The sequence below is a fragment of the Camelus dromedarius genome, chromosome 27 (assembly GCF_036321535.1).
Source record: "Camelus dromedarius isolate mCamDro1 chromosome 27, mCamDro1.pat, whole genome shotgun sequence".
Taxonomy (NCBI): Eukaryota; Metazoa; Chordata; class Mammalia; order Artiodactyla; family Camelidae; genus Camelus; species Camelus dromedarius.
In genome coordinates this window covers 17,130,551-17,144,241 of record NC_087462.1, presented here as the reverse complement: position 1 = coordinate 17,144,241, position 13,691 = coordinate 17,130,551, and the positions used below count along the sequence as shown (strand labels likewise).

Below are 13,691 nucleotides of genomic sequence, written 5' to 3'. Positions count from 1 at the left end.
CCGACTGATACCATTTTTCTCTCAGCCTGAAGAATTTCTTTGGACATTTCTTAGTCAGTAAATCTGCTGGTGAGAATTTATCTCAGCTTTTATCTGAAAAGAAAGCTTTTGATTTTACCCTCCTTTTTTTTTTTTTTTAAGGATATTTTTGTTGATGTAGAATTGCAGACAGACCCTTTTTTCCCCCATCTTTCAGCACCTTAGAGGTATTATTCAATTATTTTGGGGTTTGCACTATTTCTGATAAGTCAGCAAGGTTCTTATTGTTTTCCTGAACGCAATGTGTCTTTACCCTCTGGGTGATTTAAAACTTTTCCTCTTTCGCTTTAGTTTTCAGCAATGTGATCACGATGTGCCCACGTGTGGTTTTCCACATGAATATCCTGCTTGGGGTTTCTTGAGCTTCTTGCATCTGTGGGTCAATATTTTCCAGCAACTTTGGAACTTTTCAGCCATTACGCCAACTATATTTTCTTTTACAATCTCTCTCTTTCCTTCCCTTTTGGGAATCCAAGTGTATATTTGTTAGACTGATGAATATCGTCCCACAGATCCCTGAAGTTCTGACCATTTTTTTTTCTTCTTTCTGTGCTTCAGTTTAGATGGTTTCCACCGCCCTGACTTCATGGTCAGTGATCTTTCTTCCTGCACCATCCGATCTACTGTTACACCCATCTAGTGAATTTTTCATTTCCAATGGTGTAGTTTTCATCTAGAATTTGTATTTGGTTCCACTTCTTCAGTGCTTTATTTTCCTTTAAAAATCCTTAAACACAGCTATCGTAAGTATTTTAAGTTCATCTTCTGCTAATTCCAACATCTCTGCCATCCCTGGGCCTATTTCTCCCTAAGTCTAGTGTCTTTTCTGCTGTACGCTAGCCACTCTGAACACTAAGTTATTGGGAACCTGGATTTTACGTTCCTTCTTTAAAGAATATTTAGTTCTGTTCTAATTGACAGTTGATTTATCGGCAGATCAGCTCAATTCTCAATTCTATTGAGGCTCTTTAAGTCTGGTTGGGCCATGAGGTGAGGCTAATGATGGAGGTCACGTACTAAGTACGGTAGACCAGAAAGATATAAGGAAACTAGGTCCCTGAAGCCACTCTGGTACTGACTAGGCTGCCTCTTGATTTTTTTTTAAAAATGTGCTCAAGAAGTCAAGCTCTGTCTTGTAGTTAAGTTGTGTTTGACTTGGAGAACCAGCCGCTACACACTATTTCTGTCGCACCTCCTAAATAGCAGGCTCTGTGCTAGGTGTTGAAGATAAAGCAATTTATAGGTTAGATGTGGCTTCTGGCATTTTAGAACTTATGGTCTCAACCAAAAGATGGCAAACGATGGCCCATGAGCCAAACTCACCCGCTGCTTGTTTCTGTAAATGAAGTTTCCGCTGGGACACAGCCGTGCCTATCTGTGTCCATGCTGTCGATGACTGTTTTCAATGCTACGTAGTTGAACAGCTAAGACAGAGGGGAATGGCCCACAAAGCCAGAAATATCTACCATCTAGTCCTTTCCAGAAAAAAGTGCCTGACTCCTGTTTAGGACAGCAGTCCTCACTCAGACTTTCTGGTCTCGGGACCCCTTCACACTCTTAAGACTTCAGGACCCCAAAGCGTTGTTGTTCATGTGGGTGTTACTGGTCAATATTTACCATACTAGGGATGAAAACAGAGAAAATTTGAAAATATTTATTAATTCCTCTGAAAATTAAAAAAAAAAAAAAACTGTATCACACATTACCCTACATCGCAGCCTTATAATTTTCCAACCTCTCCCCTCAAATTAGTGAGGAGAGTGGCATTATTTTACATTTTTTGCAAATCTCTTTAATGTATGGCTGAGTCCTAAGAGCCACTTTTGCATTTATCTGTTGCAAAATTGCATGTCATGTAGCTCCTGGAAAACCGGTCCTCGTGTGACAGGTAGAAAGTTAAAAGGGCAGATAATTTCTTAGTATGACTCTGAAGTTTTGACTTTGCAGACCTTCTGAGAAAATCCCAGGGACCTCCAGGAACCACACTTTGAGAATGCCTGGTCTAGAAAAGTCCTAGGCTGATATTAAACAGAAAAAAATATGAGGTCTTCACGAATCACCACTGAACAATTGATTTAAAGGAAAAGAATCTTGCCCTCTGAGGGAACATAAACACTGAACCTGGCCCCATTCGGGGAGCGAGGGAATGATTCCTTGAGGAGCTGCTGTTACAAGCTGGGCCCTGAAAAGGAGTGAGCCAGGTGAGGGCAGGATGGGGAAGCCGTCCCTTCCTTCAGCACATGTGCTAAGGAAACTGGGTTAGGCCCTAGAGAAGGATCAGGGAGTAGGGTGACTGTCCCCTGATTCCTTCCCTTGAGGTAAGTGACCAAGCCAGAGGTCTGCCCCGGGAAGCTGAACCCAGGGTCCTCCTTACACTCCTGGAATTTACCCCATGGACAGGGGAACCCTAGTCCCTCTGGGAGGAGGCTGATGTCCCACAGATGAGGCACCACATGGAGGCCCACGTGCTGAGATGCAGAGGACCGTCATCCAGGCCCTTAGGATGCAGTGTCCCGTGGTGACACAGGCAGCCGCACAAACCCTTAGCTCACTGCCTTCCCTCAAGGCAGTGAGGGGCCATCCCTCGTCCAGATGGCTATTTGCTTCAACAGCTAGTTGGCTGAAGGAGCCACAGCAGCTACCTTTGCACTAGATAGATGCCCAGGCCCACTTCCCGGCCGCCAGCTCTGCGCACGCTCACTCTCAAAACCAGACGCCGCCGAGTTTCAGGGTGGATTTGAGGCTGGCACTGCTCTTTCTCCCCCCTGACGTGCCCAACCTGGGGGTGTGAAACCCACTGGGTTCCAGCCACCATCTCACCTCAAGGTCCCAGGGCTATCGCCCCGCTTGAAAAAGAACTCGGCAGAGGGGGAAACCATCCTGGAGGATGGAAGGTGCCAGTTCGACCCTGTTCACTGAGAGGAATGCAGCCCAGCACCCATCAAACACGTGCAGCACGTGTCGAACCTCCGGTGGAACCCTCTGTACTAGTTCACTGAGTCCTCCCAGTAGCCCTATGAGCTAGTTCACGTGTCATCCCATTTTACAGATGAGAAACGGAAGCACAGAGCGATCTTGCAACTGACCCACAGTCCCCGTCAGGAAGGAGTGGAGCCAACATGAAACCCAAGCGGCATGGTTTCTCTAGTTCGGTGCCTCGAATATTACCTTTGCCTCTAGCTTTGAAATGACACAAGGAGTTTGTTTTTCCAGAAGTATCTGCAGAGATGCTCAACATCACTAATCATTAAACAAATGCAAACCAAAACCAGGGGAGACCATGTTATGCCCATTAGGATGGTTAGTATCAAAAAAAAAAAAACCCCACCAGACAGTAACAGCTGTGTTGGTGAGGGTGTGGTGACACTGGGACCCCTGTGCATTGCTGGCGGGACTGCCACATGGTGCAGCCACTGGGAAAACCAGTGTGGCAGCTCCTCAAAAAATTAAAAATAGAATTACCATGGGATCGAGCAATTCCACTTCCGGGTTCAATACCTAAAAGATGGAAAGGCAGGGACAGGAACAGGTATTTGTACTCCCATGTTTATAACAGCATTATTCGTGATAATGAAGAGGCGGAAAAGTGTATCCGAGGATGGATAAGTGGATACACAAGATGCGGTGTATACATACAATGGAATATTATTCAGCCTTAAAAGGGAGGAAATTTGGACCCAAGCAACAGCATGGATGGACCCAGAGGACATTATGCTAAGTGAAATAAGCCAGTCACGAAAGGACGAAGACTGTGTGATTCCGTTTGTATGAGGTCCCTAGAGCAGTGGAATTCGTAGAGGCAGAAAGCAGAATGGTGACTGCCAGGGGGAGGGGGAGGGTGAACGGGGAGTTAGTGTTTAATGGGTATAAAGTTTCAGTTTTACAAGATGAAAAGAGTTCTGGAGACAGACGTGGTGACGGCTGCACTGCAGTGGGAAGGTACTCAATGCCCCTGAACCATACACGTGAAGAAGGTTAAAATGATAAATTTCATGTTATGCATATGTTACCTGATTAAAAATAAACTTTAAAAAATAAACTAAAAGAAATACCTGCCTAACAGACCTCAGGACGTTTATTATTATAATTACAGTAGGAATGATCCTGAATTATCATCTGATTTTTTTTTTTTTAAATTGGGGCTAACTTTGTTTCTGAACGTCTGGAACTGAGAAAACAGTGCTGTGGCCTTTCCTTGGTCCTCACGCCAAGCCTAGGAGGTGATTAGCCGGTTTAAGCTACTGATTTCGAATCAGAAAGTTAAAAAAAACAAACAAAACAAAACCCTTTGTGAAAGAGAACGGGAACAAAGGGCTGATAGGCCCGGGCCTATACAACAGAAGCTGGCTTGTGCCGGGTAACCGGGCCCTTCCATCTCCTCATCGCTGCATTCTCGCCTGTGAACATGTCCTCCCAAGGCCTGGATTTTCATGACGTCAGCGGGCTATTGCATTGCACTGATAACGCATCATTCAGCGTGGTGTGTGGCCCCTCACAAAAGCAGGCGGCACCCCTGAATGCAAACGGGGACATTTGGGAGACAGAGCTTATTCTAGGAGTCGCTGACAATTAGATCTAAACTGTTCCCAGACACCTGTCTCTCCCTCCCACACAATCCTGCTTCTCTCTCTCCAATGAGCAAGGATACTGGGAATACTGGAGAACAGGACTCTTTCTGAAGAAAACCTCTAAGCTCACTTTTCCAAGGAGCTGTGGATCCTAAGAGGGCAGGAGGCAAAGAGGGAAACAGGAGAGGCAGTCCTGGAGTGGGGAGGGCCCTGGGTTTGGTGCCTGGGAACTGATGGGGAGCACGTGCCCTGTGGGTCATCACAACCTGTCTGCTGCGCCCCCACCCCTCCCCCCGCACCGTGGGGCCACGTCTTGTCCTCACCGCCCTACAGAACAGGGTCTGTCAATCTGGCTGCCTGAGGACTCCAGGAAGGAGGCAGAAGCTTCCTCCAGCGCCTGGATTCCAGCCATTGCACCCTGGAGAGTGCGAAAGCTTAACTAATTCTCTAATCAGGACACACACACAAAAGGCTCGGAGACGTGGTTGAGAAATGGTTAGCGATGTTACATCAACAAGGACCAATGACTCCAGGAGACGGCGACAAGAGTTCAGGGCATGGATTCAGAGAGCCTGCTTTAAAACTCAACCCTCTCACCAACTTGCTGTGTGACCTCAATAAATTCCCTAACCTCTCTGGGCCTCATCTTCCAGACCAGGCAGCAGGTCACATAGTAAGTGAAACAGTAAATGAATGTCAAGTTCCTCAGTAAACGGCTGCTGTCACAGCCTCCAGCAGCATCTAACAAGATTTTTGCACCTTACCATCTTGTGAATGTAAGATCTGGACCGAATGATAGCACTGTTTTCCTCCTGGAAAGTGAATCAAGTGTAGTGTGGGGAGAGGAGAAAGAGAATGGATACAGAAATAACATTCTAATGAAAAACGCATGAAAGAAGCTCAGTCATTACCTGAAACCTTACAACACCTGACACCCTCATGGAATCTTGGCAAGTGTCTGAGGATTCTGACAGGTTCCGCATTTAAAACTGGGCGCTCCCCTCTCCCCAGTTCAGTGTGGAAGCGTTTGCTGAGGGCCTACTGTACACGGAGCCCTCAGCTGCCCTGCCCTGCCCTGCCCTGCCCTGCCCTGCCCTGCCATCTATAACTCAGCCAATCCCTCCCTTCTTCTCAAAGAACCAAGGAAGGTTCTGACCCCACTTCGGACCGAGAGCAGGCGCCCTCAACTCTTGGGTGCTGAGGTCCCCTGGGGTCCCAGCAGTCTGGGATGACCCTAGAATCTCCCCAGGCCTTTCCAAAGCCGCCCTGCCGTCCCCCCTCCAACCCCACATATACACAGAGAAGTAAGCAAGATCAGAGGCGGCAGCCTGGTCTGGTAAAGCAGGTTTCCAGCTGCTCACATTAAGGATAAGGAAATGCACTTTGTTTTTCAGAGCAAGGTGACGGGCCGCATTCTTCAGATCACAGGCATCTGGCTCCCCCTTCACCAACGCGACTCAGGCAGCCTGTCCAGGGTTCCTCTTATCTCTACACGGATTTCTCTTGGGCCAACAGTTACCAGTTTGGCATACGGTAATTGGGGAGGCTCACACAGAAAACGATGGTGACAAACTGCAAAGTGCTGGGGGAAGGGGCTCTTGGGAGTTTCATGGGCTGAGAGCTCTATTCTTTGACTCCTCCTGGCTGACAAAGAGGGGCAGCCTTGAACATTCTAGAGGCCCTGGGTCTCGGGTCAGGCTTGGGACTGGCAACTCATTCCTTGAGCTTTTTTTTTTTTTCCCCTGCAAAGGAGGTATCTCAGGTGCTGGAGTCTTTCCGAAATGTAGACGGAGAGCTAGGCTTCCTCTGGTGACACTCCAGCCCCAAACGAACGGGCTGTGCCCAGGCCAGCCAGAGCCCTGGGCTCTCCTTGGGTCCAGTGCTTGCCCTCTGACTACAAAACTTGACCTAGGAGTTCAGACTTGACCTAGAGAGGAGCTGGAAGGTGGCAGCTTCTCACTGGGAACCATCCACTTTTCACCCTCTACTCTGTAGCGTCCCCATTACCTCTCAGGTGCCTTTGCTCACGTTCATTCACTTATTACTTCCAGTTACGAACAAAACTGTGCTAGGCCTGGGGAGACTCGACAGGATGCTTTACCATTTGGTGGAGAACACAGACATGAGAAAAATTCCAACTATGTGGTAGAGTCGTGTTAGGAGGGTGCACAGCAGGCCCCCGACACGAGCTGTGACAAAGATAGCAAGGCAGGCTCCTGGAAGAGGTGGCCTTTTAGCCGGGTGTAGCAGTGCAGGAAGGGAGTACCAGCAGGCTGGGCGCTAACCCGGTTCATGCAAAGGAAAGAAAGTACCTCGTGGGTGGGGGGAGTAGAGGTTTTTAGGTTTAAGGTGCATTAGAATCAGCTGGGTGGCACATTAAAAATGCAGATTCCTGGAAGCCCTGCTGAGATTCTGATTCAGTAGTTTCCAGGTGGGGGCCCAGGAATCTCTGTTTTACAAGCTCCCTGGAGGAGTTTAAGGCAAGAGGTCTGTGGACCACACTCTGAGAAAGCTTGCTTTGAAGGAATGCGGTGGGGGAGCCATTTGTGGCTTTGATGGAATATTGGTTTATTTTCCTGGAATGTCCCCAAAGGGACTTTGGACAGCTCACTAATGACTCGTTCTTCAGTCATTTTATACAGACGTCCATACAACATCCAACAAACTGGAAATGAATGCAAGGAGGGCGTCAGGAGCCTCGCTCACAGACGGTCACACTGCGTTCCCTGGGGTGATGGTGGGCGTTATCTCAGGAATGTATAGGGGCAAGGTCCACGCTTATGCAGGAACGCGTTGCACAGGTGAACCCAGGCCAGGGAGCAGTGATGGGAAAGGCCTCTGGAATCCAGCCACACCTCCCCGCCACCCCCATGCCAGGAGGACGAGGCAGTCCGCAGGGCCTCTACCGACTTTCCCTGCAGCCTGGGGCTGGCTCCCTGCCCCGGTACCACCCTACTTGGGCTGTGCCTGGCTCGGATCAGGATGTGATTGTGGGGGCCGGCCTCAGCCTTGGCCGCAGGCAGTTGCTGCCAGTCCCCTCACGGCAGTACCTCTGCCCTGTTCAGAGCTGGTTCCCGGGAGCTTGCCATTTATTTTGCTGGCTCAAGCCCTGGCCTGGGAAGCTCATCAGGGACCCCAGAGCTCCCTGCCTTACGCTTGCTGCTGTTCTCTGAGGGCTGGAGTCCTGCCTCTGTGATCTCTGGCAGGTGCCTGCCGGGCCACCTCCTCATTCTGTGTTACAGCCCAGACACCGCCACCCCCCGCTAAGGATTCCCATCTTCTGCCTGCGCCATGCCCTGCCTCCCGGGGTCGTGTTCTGCCACCGTGATGGACTCCCGGCCCAGCCCGCATCTGCTCTGAACTCTGGCCTCTGGTCTCTGACCCCGCTGTGGGCATGCCGTGGCCTCAGGACCCCGCCTTTTCTCAGCAGGCGTGATCCGCTTTCAACTGAGCCCACCCTCCACCCTCCACCCCCACCCCTGATCTGGCTTCAATCCCATCTTCCATGTAGGGACAGGCTGAGAAGCTCCTTGCCTCGACAGTACATCTAACTGGTGGTAAGAATCCACCATTCATTGACATTACAACTATACAGCGTGCCTTAGATCAGAGCAGTTAGAGGCACCGCCGGCCACAGAACCAAAAAACAAAACAGTGCTCACCAACGTTAATGTCCAAAAGGACCACTGGGGATCTTGTTAAAATGCAGTTTCTGATTCAGTGGGTCTAGGGTGGAGCCTGAGATTCTGCATTTCTAACAAGTTCCCAGATGGGACCCCACACTTCCAGAAGCAAGAGAGTCGGGGTCACGCAAGTGAACAGGAGCTTGCCATAGTGGGGTGAAGCCAAAAGCAGGGCTCAGAATCAAGCACGTCCTCAGACAGAGTAACCACAGGTCCTCTAATTGCCACTGTGTTCAGAACAATTGACTCTGGAAGTTCTGAGAAAGAGTGACCCAGGGATGCCAGTGGTCCGCCGCCTCTCCCGAGTGGGCCGTGGTCGGTACATGACCCCTGACCCCTATTGTGTTTTCCTGTATCAGACGAGTCTAGTTCAAGGTCGGCTTTGTGGTCTTTCCAAATCAGCATCTTTACGAGAATTTGAACTGGGTTCACCGAGTTAGCTGTGGCTGCGGAGGTGCAGTGTTATATGAGACAGGCTGGGGCTGTGACGGCCATATGTCACCTATAAACTAACGCTGTGATGATGTCATGACTGTTAACATTCTTAAGTACTTATTCTGAGCCTTGCTCTCAGTTATGTGTCCTAAATAAGAGAGTCCACACTGTAATTCTCACAATAACCCTCAAAGTGGATGGCAGTCTAATGGCATGAGCTCTGGAGCCAGAGAACCTGAGTTTTAATCCCAGCTTTGCCACTTTCTAGCTGTGTGACCTTGGGCAAATTACTTAGCCTCTCTGTGCCCGACTTACTCATCTCTAAATGAGGCTAGTAATAGTACCTCCGTCAGAGAGTTAGTGTGACAGTTAATTGAGCTAATAAATATAAAACACTTAGAGCAGGACTTGGCACTCAATAAAATCTTGGCTATTATTTTACTACTCTTAGCCTTATTTGTATACAGTGAGGAAACTGAGGCTCACAGAGATGAAGTAGCGTGCTGAGCAAGTTAGAGGCCAAACTAACTCATAACATGATAAATGAATTTATGAACAAATTTTAGATTTGTTGTAGTTCTTTGTAGGTTTCAGGAGGTAGCAGAAACCATGACTCCAGTGGGAGGACAGGAGGAAACAGAGGGAGGTATGTGGTCCCTATACCCTTCCTTAGATTCCTGTGAAATCTCTAATCTCACAACAGCCTGTCTTTTCCAGAGCCATCTCGTGTTGCTTCTGTTGCTTTTGATTAGAACAAGCCTGACTTAAAGTAGATCCCCTCCAGCCGGAGCAGCGGGGAAGATGACGAATGAGGGCAGGCCTCCTGGAGCAAGTGGTAACCCACGTGGCCTGAGAGGGAGGTAGGGCTACAGTGGACACTGGTGGGGCTTCAATGGAGGTGGGCAAAGTAGTTTGTTTGAGATCCGGACTAGAATCTGTTTAAGATTTCTGATACTTTGCAGAGCTTGTCTGGACAGAGAAGTGATGTCCAGCAGGAAGCCGGAAATGGGCACCTTTGGTATCACGGCAGAGCAGGTGGTTGAAGGCTTGGGGACACAGGCCACCACTAGGGAGAAAACTGCACAATGCCTTACTTTCCTAGATAAGAATGACCGCCAGTAAAAGGGGAGGGTTGGCAACACCATTAGATGCTACACGGAGGCATTTCTCCTGGTGACACTTCTGGAACTTTGCTCAGAGGAGGGGGTGTTGGAGGAGGAGGATGGAGGGTGAAGCAGAAATGGGGGCTGTGGGTATGGAACTCCTCTGTGTTCCTCAGAGAAAGGGGTATGGGGTGAGACTGAAGACCCACTTTTGGAAAGAGAACACCTGAGCACGCTCTAGAAACATCCATGGATGCCTGAACAAAGGACGAGATTTTCTGATGAGAGGACCAGGAAGCAGGCCAGGCTGTGGGAGAGGCTGACGGCATTCTAGTCCTGGTCAGGTCTCTAGAATGACTTGCCATTTGGAACGAGTCTATTCTTTGATCAGTGCTTCTCAAACTTAAGCTGGTAACAAAATCACTTGGCGGTTCTTTTTATAAATGTGGAGTCTAGATTTCACATAATCCAGAGACTCCGACTGTGTTGACCAGGGCCAGGCCTGGGAATGTGCGTGTGAGTAACTCTTAGACGGTTCAGATGCAGGTGGTTGATGGATCATGCTGCCTCATGGGAAGAACAGAGCACCCCGGCCAAAGCCAAGGAAAAACACAGCTTGTTGCCGCCACAGTGAGTGCCATGACCTCCTGGAATTAAGAAAACCTGGTAGAAAAGGTGGAAGGGCGGTCACTATAGATGGAGCCTACTTAGAGCTAAAAGCCAACCACTCTTCTCACTACAGAACTTTTTATTTCTATAGCTTGACCTCTGGCATCATTTACAAGGCCTATTATTTTTTTAATACCACGTCCTCTTTATCTTCCTAATCTGTGAGTGTTTTATGTTTGTATTATTTGTCTGTAAGCTCCATGAGGATCGATGTCTGTCCTTGTTCACTGCTGTACCCACCTCAGCACAGTTCCCACCAGGAACCCAACACACAAACATAATGACACTCTTTGTTTTCAGTTCTATGCAACATGCAACTGAAGTGGAAGGTAACTCGTGCAAGGCTGGAGCCACTTCAGACCTGAGATGACCCAACTGACTTCTAGTGAACCCGAAACAAACATCCTGAAGCACGTGCCACTGGGCAAGAAAGAATGCTGCAGACCAAGCCCACATGCCCTTCAGACACCAAAGCGTCCAAGGGACATTTGATTCTTGCTAAAGTCTCTCACACCGAAGTAACAAGAGATGAGCCTCCCTTGAGCAGAACGGTCAATGAGGAGGGTGAGGCAAAGATGCTGACTACCACCATGGATGGAGGAGTGTTGGTCCGGGAAGGGATCGCAGGGATTTTGAAAAACCAACTGTGGTCAGAAAATAAGCATACTCACTCTGCTCACTGAGATGGGACACCTGCTAAAGCAGAGCAGAGCACACAGAAAGGCCCGGCTCTCCAGCCAGACCTTGAGCAACTGAGCAAAGCTGCTACTCGAGGAGTCACAGCAGTGAAAGGCGTTCTGGTCTGAATTTCCGGAACGAACTCAGTGTTGCTCTCCTCAACAGCCTAGCCTGGCCTAAACGGTGCATTGTGGGGACAGAGAAGCAGATTTCGCATCCCAGTTCTGCCACTTATTAGCAGAAAACCAGCAAGTTTTCACCCGCCTGAGCCTCAGTTTCCCCATCAGCAGAATGGACAGGGTAACAGTTCTCACCCCATAGAGATGCTAGGAGGATTAAACTGGAAGATGCACTCAAAGCACACAGCCCGGATCTTGGCACTACTGAGAGTCTTAGTAAGTGCCAGCTGTGATTAGCTCTCATCCACAGGCTATGACCTACAGGGTGGTAACGTTTGCATTCCCTACTCTCTCGAAGTCTCCAGGACTCAGACGTGCGCGTGAAAGCCAGACCTGGTTCTGCCGAGGGAGGGCAGAGGGCAGACGCCCAGCCCCCGAGCCTACAACTCCATAGTGGCTCAGACCAATTTATTTAAAAGCATGACTCCTGCAATGCGAGTGGAAAGATTTTCACATTAAGGCAAAGATGAGCCCAAATCTCTTTGATACTTAACACATCAGGAAAGAAATAGCAAGACAGCTGTAGAAGAGGGGAAATGACCAAACAAAAAGGTGCCTGACATTCTCCAAATATCTGCTTCTCCCCCTCCCGTAACTATTTAATATTTCCTGAGTCATCCTCATTTTCCCGAGTTGAACTGTCTAAATCGTCCATTTTAAAGCCTTTTACAAGGTGCTTTCGCATAATCTCATGCAAACTCCACAAGCACTTTGAAGAAGGGAGATACTTACCGACCGTAGTGGTTCTCCAATTTGGCTGTACTTTAAGAGTCAACGGGGGAAAGTCCTATGCCCAGGCCATACCGCAGAGACCCATTAAACCAGATTCTCTGGGAGTGGGCTGGGCATGGATATTTCCAGCACTCCCCTTCTGGTGAGTCTGATGTGCAACTGAACTTGAGAATCACTGACTGATCCTCCTGCCCGCCCCCCCCCGATCCAGACACAACCTCCTATTCTCTGTTGTGGAAAGGAGATCAAGAGTCATTATTCCCCCGTGAGAGACTGATGGAGCCTGGGGCTCAGGAAAGCCAAGGGGCTTGCTGCAATGAGGAAGAGCCAGAAACGGAACCCAAAATTCCCAACTGGGGAGCCTTCGTTTCCTGGCTTGGTGTGGTCCTACTGTGTGTCAGCCATGGAGCTGCCCATTAACAAGAATGAAGATGCAGGTAGTCAGGCTGTCCTACTACAGCATCCAGTGTCACGGCGAGAGGGGTGGGGAAGGCCTTTCTACACTTCACTTGTGAGCTGAATCTTGATGCAAAGATGTCAAGTGACGGTGGAGCCTGGCAAGGGAGGTGTGGAGATCCAGCTTGGACAGTAAGGGCTTGGTGTTAAAATGTTTGTAAGCCAATGAAGACCATTTCACCTGGCTGCATCTACCTGTGCTCAGAAGGCTCTTTAAACCAGGGGGAGGGGATAGCTCAGTGGTAGAGTGCCTGCTTAGCATGCATGAGGTCCTGGGTTCAATCCCCAGTACCCCCATTAAAAGAATAAAATAAATAAACCTAATTACCTCCCTGCCAAGATAATAACTTCTGAGATTTGCAAATATTAACTACTACACGTAAAAATGGATGAAAAAACAAATTTCTTCTGTGTTGCACAGGGAACTATATTTAATATCTTGTAGTAACCTATAATGAAAAAGAATATGAAAATGAATATACGTATGACTGCAACATTACGCTGTACACCAGAAACTGACATGTTGTAACTGAATATACTTCAATTAAAAAAAAAAAAAAAGGCTGTGCATACCTGGTTTTGGCCTGTGACCACTAACAAAATATCTTAAGTCATTCCAGCTGCAAACATTTGGCCAGTAGTTCCCAAACCTGCCGGGGCAGCAAGTCACCTGAGATGCTCCTTAAAAGACAGATCTCAGGGCTCCACCCCCAGAGTGTCTGATGAGTGGGTCTGAGATGGGACAGGACACTCTGCGTGTCTCACAAGTTCCCAGTTGAAGCTGATGTCCTGCTCTGGAACCCCATTTTGAGGAACACTCAGGCCTGGTGACCAGTAAGGAGGCTGAAGAAACACCTAGGGCCCTCCACTGGAGGCCAGCAAATGTATGTTGTTTTTTTTTTTTTTTTTTTATCAGCAGTGGAAATAAACCACTCAGGCTGGTTTTGAAACTTTTTGAGCTGTTAAGTTACCTCTTAATAGTCCTGTCTAGCAAAAGCCTTTGTTTACTGGGAAGATGTGTATCTGCTAAAGTAGGATCAGTTTTTCCAGAAAAACAAGAAGAAAGTGATTTATGTCCAAAGGGAAAAAAAAAAATCTGGTGCTCAAAATATATGAACTGAGCAGAAACTATAGAACTGGGGGTCAAGC

The 13,691-nt window shown here is 48.4% G+C and overlaps 1 protein-coding gene across 1 annotated transcript in view; it reads right to left on the bottom strand.

Moving 5' to 3' along the window:
• The window catches only part of WWC1 (WW and C2 domain containing 1), a 132,121-nt gene that overhangs the window by 107,555 nt on the left and 10,875 nt on the right, over positions 1-13,691 (bottom strand). The gene's annotated exons all lie outside the window — the stretch shown is intronic.